This window comes from Panthera leo, chromosome D4, assembly GCF_018350215.1.
Source record: "Panthera leo isolate Ple1 chromosome D4, P.leo_Ple1_pat1.1, whole genome shotgun sequence".
Lineage (NCBI taxonomy): Eukaryota > Metazoa > Chordata > Mammalia > Carnivora > Felidae > Panthera > Panthera leo.
In genome coordinates this window covers 70,069,414-70,081,796 of record NC_056691.1, presented here as the reverse complement: position 1 = coordinate 70,081,796, position 12,383 = coordinate 70,069,414, and positions in this window count along the sequence as shown.

The following is a 12,383-nucleotide window of genomic DNA, read 5'->3' as shown; positions in this document are numbered from 1 at the left end:
AGAGAGGAAGGAATGGGAGTTTTTTTTTTTTAAGTTTTTTTTTTTAAGTTTATTTATTTATTTTGAGAGAGCGAGTGCATGTGCAATGTGAGTGGGGAAGGGGCAGAGAGAGAGAGAAAGAGAGAGAGAGAGAATCCCAAACAGGCTCCACACTGTCAGCACAGAGCTTAACATGGGGCTCAAACTCACAAACTGTGAGATCAAGAACTGAGCTGAGATCAAGAGTCCAAAGCTTAACCAACTGAGCCACCCAGGCACCCCAGGAGTTAGTGTTCAATGGGTACGAGCTTTCAGTTTAGGAAGAAGAAAAAGTTCTAGAGATGGATGGTGGTGATGGTTGCACAACATAATCTGTTTCATGCCACTGAACTATACACCTAAAAATGGTTAAAATAGTAAGTTTTATGTAATGTATATTTAACCACACACACACACACACACACACACACACACACACACACAAGATGGCATTCAAGGGACATGCATCTACTGACTCAAATTCCACCCAAAATTCTATTCAATGACAGGGGGAAAAAATGTTTAAAGAATTCATTAGAAGGGGAGTTGTTGTTTAAAGGGTGTTAAGTTTCAGTTTTGCAAGACAAAAAGTTCTAGGGATGGACGGTGGTGAGGGTTGCCCAACAATGTGAATGCACTCAACACTACTCAACTCTACACTTAAAAATAGTTAAGATAGGGGCACCTGGGTGGCTCAGTCGGTTAAGCGTCTGACTTAGGCTCAGGTAATGATCTACAGTCGGTGAGTTCAAGCGGTGGGTCGGGCTCTGTGATGACAGCTCAGAGCCTGGAGCCTGCATCAGATTCTGTGTCTCCCTCTCTCTCTCTGCCCCTCCCCCATTCGCAATTTGTCTCTCTCTCTCAAAAATAAACATTTTTAAAAATAAAAAAAAAATAGTTAAGATAGTGGAGACACTGGGTAACTCAAGCCGGTTGAGCACCCAACTTTGGCTCAGGTCACGACCTCAAGGTTTGTGGGTTCGAACCCTGCATCGGGCTCTGTGTTGACAGCTCAGAGCCTGGTGCCTGCTTTGGATTCTGTGTCTCCCTCTCTCTCTGCCCCTCCCCCACTCACGCTCTCTCTAAAAAATACACAAACATTTAAAAAACTAAAAAAAAATAGTTAAGATATTAACTTTTATGTCATATAAATTTTACCACGATTAAAAATAAAAATCTATTAGAACACAGGAAATCAAGAATGGGGGCTATAACCCACCAGAAACTATCAGGAATTTCTGAATGAGAGAAAGCAGTTGGGATTGGACTGAGAAAGAGGAAGGAAGAAATCTTAGCTTGAAATGCTTGCAAGCGTCCTGCAGTGGAAACAGTGAAGGTGAAGGAAGAGAGGGATCGTCCAGGAAATGAACTGGGGTTCTCTGCAAGACAGCAGTCCTCAAACTCAACAGGGCATCACTGTCACCAGGAGCATGGGTCCAAGTATAGATTGCTGCACCTCGTCCCCCGAGTTTGTCTGGGGTGAGACCTGACAATTTGCAAGTCTAGTAAGTTCCCAGGTGATGCTAATACTGCTGGTTAAGAGACGGAGATTTGAGAACCACTTTGAGAAGCAGTTAGACCTGTCAGCACTTCCTCCTCCTTCACTGTAATGAGTGACAGACAGCAGCATCTCTCCCAGGTGGAAGCACTGAGTGCAGATTCTGAAGCCCCAAATTCATAGAAAACTCAAGGGGTGGGTCCAAGAACCTCCGCACTGGAGGACAACCATGAGCGCATAATCCATCCCCCCCACGGTGATGGGAAGCAACTTGAACCATTAGCCTACCAGGGACTTCTAACGTCAAAGAAGAGTAGGCAGCCAAGAACATTTGAGGAAAGCCAACACTGGGAGAAGAGCAATAATGTCAAGAAAGAGTATTAATACACAAGGAAGTAGAATTAATCAAACAGACACTAAAATATGTATAATTAATAAATTGTCAGATTCTAGAGACACACAAGGATGAAGGGAGAAGATAAAGAAGGAAGGGAAGAAGAGTCTGTTATACACATACACATATATTTTTATATATATATGTATTTATATATATATAAATTTATATATAAATTTATTTATATTTATTTATATAATATATATTATTTTTATTTATATATATTATATATTTTTTTATTTATATATAATATATATATTATATAGAAATACATATATATATAAATATATATATATACATACATATGTATATATAGTGAAAATAAACATCCAGCCTTCCAGAAGGCTCCCTGTTGTCAGAGACAATCACCATTCTGCCCTTCATCACCGTAGATTTGTTTTGCCTTCTTTTGAACCTCATACAAATGGAATCAGAGATCAAGTGCACGTCCTCACTTGCATCCGGCTTCTTTAATTCGACTTTATGTCTATGAGATTCATCCCCCTTATTGTGTGTGGCAGTAGTTTGTTCTTTTTCATTGATAGTTTTCCATTGCATAAATACATCACAAGTTATTTTTTATTCTACAGTTACTGGATATTTGAGTTGTTTTCAGTTTGCGAAGAATCTTCACATACATGTCCTTTGATGAACATAGGAGTGTGCTGGTCTTTGGTATTCACAAAGTGGCATGTTTGGATATAAGATCTACTTACATTCAACGTTAGTAAATACCGTCAGCTTTCCAAAATGCTTATAACAACGAGAATTCCAGTTGCTCTACATCCTTGTTAATGCTAGGTTGATTAATACTTTTAATTACATCAAGTGATGGGGGGAGGATAGACCATCATGAGGGGGGCTCTTTCCCAGTTTTACTGAGAAATAATTGACAGATTCAGTTTTTGAAAAAAAGGAAGGAAAGAAAAAAGGACAGAAAATGTTTCTCCTTGTGACGAGAACACTTAGGATCTCGTCTCTTAACATCTTTCCTATACATCCTACAGCAGTATCTGCTACAGTCCTCATGTTGTCTATTACATCCCTAGTATTTATTTATTTTATTACCAAAATTTGTATCTTTTGACCCCCTTCTTCCAGTTCTCCCTCCCCCCACCTTCCACCTCTGGTAACAGGTCTTATCTTTTTTTCTATGAGTTCGCTGTTATTGTTTTTCCTTGTTAATAATTTTTTTTGATTAATAGACTTTTTCCTGAGCAGTTATAGTTACAGAGTTCCTATATACCCCTTCAGAGGATCATGAAGTTTTAATTTGCATTAGCCAAATGAATACTGATATTGAGCACCTATTCATAAGCAATTGACATTCAGATATCCTCTTTTGGGCAACAATCATTGCAGTCTATTTTTAAAATTAGATTGTATGGCTTTTTCTTATTGATTTGTAAAAGCTCTTTATATATGCTGGGTATGAGTCTTTTGTCAGATATATATGTATTGCTAATATTCTCTACTAGTCTGTGGTTTGCCTTCTCTGTTAATTGTGCTTTTGATGAATAGAAGTCATTCATAATAATAACATCCAATTTATCAAACTTTTCTCTTATGGTTTATACTTTCTGTATCCTATTTTAATAATCTTTGCATACCCCAAGACCATGAAGATATTTTGCAATGTTTCCTTTTAGAAGTTTTATTATCTTTCATATTTATATCTGTGGTCCATCATTAATGTTTGTGCATGGTGTGAAGAATCCAGTTTTCTTCTTTTTCTCTTTACTGAAAAGTTGATGCTTTCTCCATTGGCTTCCTGTAAAACATCCGGCATAAATCAAGTGACCATGTATGGATGGGAGTGTTACTGGACTCTGTTTTATTTCATTGGCCTATTTGTTTATCTATGTATCACACTGTCTTCATTTCCGTAGCTTTATAACAATCTTACAGCTGGTAGTGGAGTCCTCAGCTTTGTTATTCTTCAATATTGCCTTGGCTGTTCTAGGTCCTTCCATATAAATTCTACAACAAACTTGCTAATAGCCACTTTAAAAAAATTTCCTGACATTTTATTGAGTTTGCATTAAGTCTGTAGGTCCATTTAAGGGAAATTAATATCTTGTCCATATTGTGTCTTCCAATTCATGAACATGGTTTATCCCTCAATTTATTTCATTCTTATTTAATTTCTCTCAGGAATGTTTTACGGTTGGCAGTGTACTGGTATTCAAAATCTTTCATTAGATTCATTCATTTGTGTTTTGTTATTATAAATTATTTTTAAAACTTTTTATTTCCTAGTTGTGTTGCTAGTAAATAGAAGTACCAATGTGTTTTGTAATTGTCCTTGTATTCAGCTCCCTTGCCAATTTACTTATTTAATCCTTATAGATTATATTAGATTTCCTTATATTTAAACATACAATCTGTGAATGTTTTATTTCTTTCTTTCCAAAATTCATACTTTTTTAAAAAATGGCTTAATAAAGGGGCACCTGGGTGGCTCAATTGGTTTACCATCTGACTTCGGCTCAGGTCATGATCTCATGGTTCATGGGTTCGAGCCCCACATCAGGCTCTGTGCTGACAGCTAGGAGCCTGGAGCCTGCTTCGGATTCTGTGTCTCTCTCTCTTTCTGCCCCCCCCCCACTCACACTATGTCTCTCTCTCTCTCTCTCTCTCTCTCTCTCTCTCTCTCTCTCTCTCTCTCTCTCAAAAATAAATACGCATTAAAAAAATTTTAATGGCTTAATAAACTATAGTTTACATAAAATAAAATTCACCTTTTTTCAGTGAGTTTTGGCAAATGTATACAATCATATAACCACAATCAAGACGTAGAATATTTCTATCAGCCAAAAAGTCTTCTCAGTGCCTCTCTGAACAGAAGATTGGGAAATAAGTCATATTACTAGCCCCTTCCTGGGCAAAGAAAGAAAAGCTTGCATCAAGTAGCATGGAGTTACAGGACACAAGGAAGCTAGATTCTCCAGAAGAAGAACAGTGGGAGGTGAAGCTTCTCCATAAAGCTGTTCCTGAATCCTGCTTGCACACTAAAATCAGCTCTTAGAATACTGCTGCTTGGACTCAGCCCCCAGAGAGTCTGACATGCTTCATCTGCAGTGGACTCCGGACACTGTGTATCTTTTCAAATAGACCCTCGAGGGGATTCTCATGTGCAACCAAGGCTAAGAACTATGAGGCTAAAGGCAGTCATCTTTGCAGGTGGAGGACAGCTTCTTTTAACTGTAAAAACCGTATAACTGTCACTAGAGGAAATTATTTAAGAGGAGAAAAAACATACACAACCCTGTCTTGCACAGCAAATACTCTTGACATGCAGACATTTTTACACAATTCTATTCATTATGATTGTACTTCTTTATTTACCATTTATTATGAACTTCTTGTTTATATCCCTTCCTAGAGAGGCCGTGTAGGGTAGCGGTTCTGAGTGTGGGTTTTGAAGTTAGACAAAACTGGGTTAAAATTTAAGATTGTTTTACTTGCAAGCTGTGGATCTCCAGCAAACCCCTTAACATACTTGAACCTCATAGACTCCAGCTGGGAAGTAAGAATAACAGTACCTGCCTCATAGGTTCATTCTGAGGATTGATGTTTGTGAAGACACAATAGCAGAACACTTGGCTTTCAATTAATGGTAGCTGTTATTACCATTGGAACAACTGAAGTTACCCACTGAGTGGAATGATATTCTAGGGAGATAAATGTGAATAGACCAAGGGCTTGGGAGATAAAGGAAGGGATCTCATTCACCCTCAGCAACAATGACTCAGGCACCATGGAGAATGAGTTGTGGCAGTGGCTGTGTGTGTGTGTGTGTGTGTGTGTGTGTGTGTACGTGTATAAAGAGCTGGGATCCCAGGCCTATATAGGATTGAGTTACCGTGGTTGAGCATAATTCTAGGACAGGGAGAATTCAAGAGGGCCCCTGGATCACTCGTCTCAATGGCAGCATCAGACATCAACAAGAGCCATAAAGAATGGAATGTACAAGCCATTTGAGCAAATTCTCTTGTTTTCTCTCCTTGAGGCTGGAAAACCAGACTGACTCCAAGGAGGATGGAGGAAACATCCCTGGGAGTCTCGGACTTATCAAAGGAGAGCAGGCCCTGAGAAGGGAAGAAAAGCATTCTTATGTCAGGTGGGTGGGGTGGGAGCACCAGGCCATTTAATTTGTTAAAACTAATAATAATATAAATCTACAGAGAAGACTATTCCAGGCATTTTAGTTAACTTAATTAATCATTTACTCCTCACAACAATCCTATGAAGAAAGTATTGTTATTATCCCCGTTTTACAGTTGAGGAAACTGAGGCATAGAGCAGTTACGTAAACTTGCCCAAGGTCATACAGGAAGGGCTAGAGTCAGAACCGAAAACCCAGAGAGCATGCTCTTAATTAGCAGTGTACCCCAAGCCGATGAGGTGGGACATTAATTATACTATAATGAATTTTAAATTGTTTTGGGGAAGATACCATATCATAATTTGCTCAACTATCCCCTTTTCATTTCATACTTTCCACTTTCAGCTGTAGTAAAATCTTCATGCATATAGCTTTTCACTTCTGTTGAACTATCTCCCAGGATTACTTCCTGTGAATGGCATTACTTGGTCCAAAGGGATAAACTATATTATAGTTGTTGCTACATATGGTTGTAGTGTTTACCAAACAGGCTGCACCAGTCGACAGTGTCACTGGCAGGGTATGAGGACTTTCACCACCACTTCAAGCAGCATGGTTAGAATTCTTTGCGTAAATGAATATGCATTTGGAAATTTTTTTTTTTTAATTCGAGAACTACAAAGGCTGGAAATCTGCAGCAGAGGCTTGTTAGTCAGCTGAACTTCTGGGAGTTTCCCTTTAGTCACCTCACCTGACCTTGAACCATTGTCCTCCAACAGGCCAGTCCTGGACTTCCAAACTGTCTGGAACTTTGGAAGGTGAGGGTACGTGCACTTCCGGTCGTTTATCTACTGCATACACTGAATGCCACAATATTTTGGCTACGTTGTCTTTTTTTTTTAATTTTAAAATTTATTTTAAGAGAGAGAGAGAGAGAAAGCAAGCACATGCCCATGTGCTGGGGAGGGGCAGAGAGAGGGGAGAGAGAGAAGCTCAAGCAGGCTCCACGCTGACAGCATGGAGCCCGATGGGGGGCTCGGACCCACAAAACACGAGATCATGACCTGAGCAGAAGCCAAGATTCCAACGCTTAACAGAATGAGCCACCCAAGCGCCCCTGGCTGGGTTTTCTTTTCCATTTCACAAGCTGGCTTTCCTGCACAAACTGGGATGACGTTTAGGCCAGGCTAGCTGTCCCCTTGCTCACTGAAATCGGCACTTCTCAGACTTCACGTGTCTACAAAACACCTGAGATCTTGTTACAGGGAAGATTCTGATTCAGTGCATCTTGGGCAGGGCCTGAGAGCCCAACAAATCCCAGGTGATGTTAACACTGCCGGTCCTAAGAACTTAGCCTCCTTTATTCCTTAGATAAACCAGACAGCAAAGAAAGCCCAGACAATCCAAATCAGAACCCTCTAACTCCAGCTCTGCCTCTGACAGCCTGTAGGACCTCTCCGAGCCTCCATTTCCCCATCTGTACAATAGAAGGATGAGATTAGACACTCGCTGAGTCCCTTCTAGGATTTCCATTTCTTTCTTAGATTTCTTCAGCCCATTCATGTTATTTTCACGTAGTATTTACTCAAAAAACAATATTTAAGCTCCAAGGATGAGCACAGACAGGGACGTTTTTAAATACTAGTGATGTAAGGATGAACAAGATAGACACAGTCCCTGCTTTCATGGGAGCACAAGTCCAGTGGGGAAAACAAGCAAATTAGAGTTGGAAATGGTTTGGTAGGTGTTTTGGTAGGAAAAGCTTGGGATACCGTGGGAACAAATAGAAAGCAGATCTCACGCAGATCAGTGAGAATCAGAGGAGAGTTCCCAAAGGAAATCATTACTGGAAGGAAAGAGGTATGATCCAGAAGAAGCTGCACAAGGGAAGTGATTGTGTTCCAGGCAGAGAGGAAGGCATGGCAAAGTCCTGGGGTTCACTGGTTCCAAACTCAGAACTTCCCCCACTCATGCTCAACCTTTCTGCAGAAGGCTGCCTCTTGTCAGTTCATTCATTCTTCTCTCCATTTGTCTTCCCTTCAGTATGACTGAGCTGAGGGCCTTTGTGCCACATGCTCTCCCAAAGGGGCAGGAAGAGAATATAAAAGCGAGTAACACCAGGCATTGTGCTTAAAAATACCAACATGTCAGGCACCTGGGTGGCTCAGTAGGTTGGGCATCCAACTTCGGCTCGGGTCACAATCTCACTGTTCATGAGCGCTGCGTCTGGCTCTGTGCTGACAGCTCAGAGCCTGGAGCCTGCTTCAGACACTGTGTCTCCTTCTCTTTCTGCCCCTCCCCTGCTTACGCTCTGCTTCTCTCTCAAAAATAAATAAAACATTTTAAAAATTTTAAAAAAAGAGATCAACATGTCAACAAACAACCACCACACAACGTGAGGCAGGTAATAAATAATACAGGTGGCACCGTGTGTGGGTACGGAGGCTTCGGGAAACAATTGAAATTGCGTGGGCAGGACTTCTAAGTCTTTGAAGGGATGGAACAGGACTGGCCCTTGCTTCCTGTTATGGACTTTTAGTGCCCTTGGCTGCTCACCCCTTGTTTAGATTGGGGCTGCCTCTCCTTTCAAACCACACCACCAGCAGTATTGCAATTGGACAGGAGAGGGCGCAAAAAGACTGCACTTGATGCAAACTGCCCAGTACTTGGCAATTTGAAAGGAAAGCCTTTTCGGGAAGGCTTAAGGCAGATGAGGAGATAGATGAAACCCAGAGAGGGGAAGAGATGTGCCCAGGATAACACAGCTGCTCAGTAGCAGAACAAGCACATTCCACCAGGCCCACGCAATTTACTCTGCAATGCTCTAAATTTTCTAAAACTCTCAATTTGTATAATTTAGGATGCTTCTAGAAACAGTATTCTTTTTCTTTTTCCTTTTTTTTTTTTTTTTTTTTTGCTGTAATGTAGAGGCATAATCCTGTTTATAAACCTCTTACAAATACAGTCTATACGAGTGCTTTCCCTTTCTTCCTAAATCTGCAGTTGGTGTTGCTTTCCCTGGGGAAAGTGCAGTGGTTCAGAGCACAGGCTCTGGAATAAGTCTGAGTTTGAATGCAAGCTCTGCCTCTTCCCCGTATGAGCTGGATGCATTGCTTAACCGCCTCTCTGGATCCTAATCTTTCTAATCAGGCAATGATCACACACATACCTCCAGAAGCCGGGTTAAGTGAGTTGTCAGGGTTAAGTGAGTTGACGGAAATGAGGTGTTCTGACAATTCCTGGTCAGGAGCAATCACTCCATCAACATGGCTCTTATTTTCAATCTGCTGGTTGAGTAGCATTGGTCAGCCACCACATGCTGTGCCTGTGCAGGTGAAGAGCCCGGCCATGCATACTCTAGCCCATGGAATCAACAGGCTTATTCGGGTTCAAGTCCTAGTTCTGTCCTGTCATTTATGGGCCGTGCCAACATGATGAGCAAGCCCCTTCACTACCCTGGGCCACCGGTTCTTCATTCCTCAAATAGGGCTGATAATATCACCATTATCATTACTACTTGTGCTAATGCAGCAAGAATTCCTGTTACTTCTGTTCAGCAAATATTTTCTCGTGCTCTATTATGCTCTAGGCCCAGTGCTGGGCCCTGGAGAGAAAGAGACAAATAGGTCAAAGCCACAGGCCTGAGGATCTAGTAGTCAAGTGGGCTAGACAGGCTGGTGATCATGCAAATTACCAAAGACTAGGATGAAGAAAAAGAAGCATTGGTTAGGGAGTTCCAGGACATCTTCCTGCAGAAAGTAAAATCTCGGTTGGCTTTTGAAGGCTGAATAAGAGTTTGCCAGACTCACCTTCCTTTAAAGTCAATGGAGATAGTTTGTGGAATCAGGAGTCCCAAACGGGAGGTCTGTTGTATATAATAGCCAGAGTTTTTCTTTTGACTTAACCTCATGGACCCCCCACCCCTTACTCCGTGCAATCTCCCTCTTTTCTCCTAGACAACCCTCTGAGGGTAGGCTGTGAGGTAGAGCTGCTTAAGAAGGAGAGGAGCCCATGGGGTGCCTGGGTGGCTCAGTCGGTTGAGTGGCTGACTTCGACTCAGGTCATGATCTTGTGGTCTGTGAGCTCGAGCCCCGCGTCGGGCTCTGTGCTGACAGCTCAGAGCCTGGAGCCTGTTTCAGATTCTGTGTCTCCCTCTCTCTGACCCTCCCCTGTTCATGCTCTGTCTCTCCCTGTCTCAAAAATAAAAATAAAAAAAACGTTAAATTGTTTAAAAAAAAAAAAAAAAAGGAGAGGAGCCCAAATCATGGCAGTTGGGAAAGAATAGGAGGTCCCCAGTCCACAGAGAACACCTGGAGGCAGGGGTACCCTAACTAGCACCTGTCCCAGGGGAGCATCCCACATCTCAAGCCTCTGAGGCAACCCTGTTGCACACCTCCCAGCAGAGTGGGCACAAAGCTCCCTCCAGGCAGCCATTCATGTCATGATTCTGTCTCTGCCTGAAGTGTCCTCTCTCATTCTTTTCCTGCCCACCCGAATTCTACATGTCCCCTTTTTCTGGGAAGCCTTTGTTGTCTGCCCGTCCTAGCATAGATGTCTCCCCTGCACTTCCAATGTTACCCTGAGCTACCACACCATCACCCTGTATTCTGGGGCTCTGCTTCCCGTTAGGCTGTGAACCCTCTGCAGGTTGGTACAGTGTCTAAGTCACTTTCTGTATCCCCAGCTTCTGGCACAGAGCCTGGCTCAGAGGACCTCGCTCAGTAAATGTTTGCTGAATTGGATTAAACTGAACTGAACTGGGCCCAGAATTCCTGACCCTTTCCAGTCAATGTTTTTGTTTTCCTGTCTTGGCAGGAAGCAGAGGGCACACTCAAGGCGGTAATTGGAGAGCATGTAATAAACAAATTATTTAGACATCTGGATAGAGTTAGGGGAAATGAAGATAGCAAAGCACCCAGGGACTAGCTGTGATGGAAGGCCGTTACTACCCCAGGCCTGCAGGGGTAAAGGAAAGGAGCTGATACAGGACTTGGGGAAAGCTTTAGCCAGCAGAGAGGGCTACCCATCAGGAACTGTGGATGTAGCCACTGCCAAACCACGGCTGGGCAGGGGGCCTGGTAAATCAGTGCCCACCCTCGTTTCTCCCACCCATCTCCTGCTCTTGCTTCCTTTCCATTGACTGAACCCAGTGGAAGCCAGAGACCAAAGGAGCCTGGCTGGTGCGGGCTACAGAAGGCAGCCTTATCGGGCACAGACTAGAGTAAGTAAAAACAAAGAGCAGGTCTGGATGGAGATACGGGGAATATCCAGCACAAGTGGCTTTTCCCCAAATGTGGCCCACATTGCATCAGCATCAGAGACCCTTCAGGAGCTTGTTTTGAAAGCAGATTCCCAGGCTCCAGCTCAGACCTACTAAATCAAAATATCTTTACATGGGGCCTGAGGATCTGTTTTATGAGAAAATTCCTCAAGGTGATTGTAGAAATCACCTGAGAATCTCTGGAAGGTCTGGAATTGTGAGAATTCTGAATGTCATTAATTCCCAACTTGAACCTACAGAATCAGGGGTATGGGTCTGGTGATGCTGGTTCTCCATCTACAACTTCCAATGGACCAGGGGACTTCACTCATCCATTCGTCCAACATTACTAAGCATGTGGGCCCTCTGGAGAGTTCTGGCAGCACAAAGGTGAAAAAGGATGGTCCCCACGTGAATATCCTAGTAAAACCTCTCAAATACCACGTAGAGATTCTTCTAGGGCTTTAAAAGTCATTTCTACCACGTGCAGATGACTCTTCAGTGCCTCTGCAAGCACCAGTTCTGGGCAGGCAATATAACAAACCAAACCCATGGTTTCAACCACCATCACACACTTGTGACACTCCAATACTTATTTCTTCTGAGTGTGGGTGTTCAGCTGCCTATGAGACATGCACTTAGAGGCTCCCCAGACCCACCCACATCCACATGACCCTAAGGGAACTCATCTTCTATCCTCCTCTCCCCCTTCCAAGTGAATTTAATGAGGCAGTCTTCCCTAGACCCCCTCACCCCACCAATCTCCACGAGTGATATCATCATCCAACCTGTGTTTAAGCAGAAACTTGGGAGCTGTCTCAACAGTCCTCCCTCCAGGGACCAGGGACCAGGGACCAGACACAAGGCACCTGGTCTATCCACTCAAAGTTCCTAACTCTCCTATTCCCTCACTTCTCTAGGTTTCTAGCAACACTTCAGGTCATCTAAATTGCCCCCCCCCCACCCCCCGCCGTATTACTGCAATGACCTAACAAGTGTCCTTGCTCCTTCCCAAGCCATTAATGCCAGAAAGACCTTTTAAGTACGCAAAATCTGAACATTTCACTCCCCTGCTTAAAATCTTCAGTGCTTCCTGGTGTCCTCA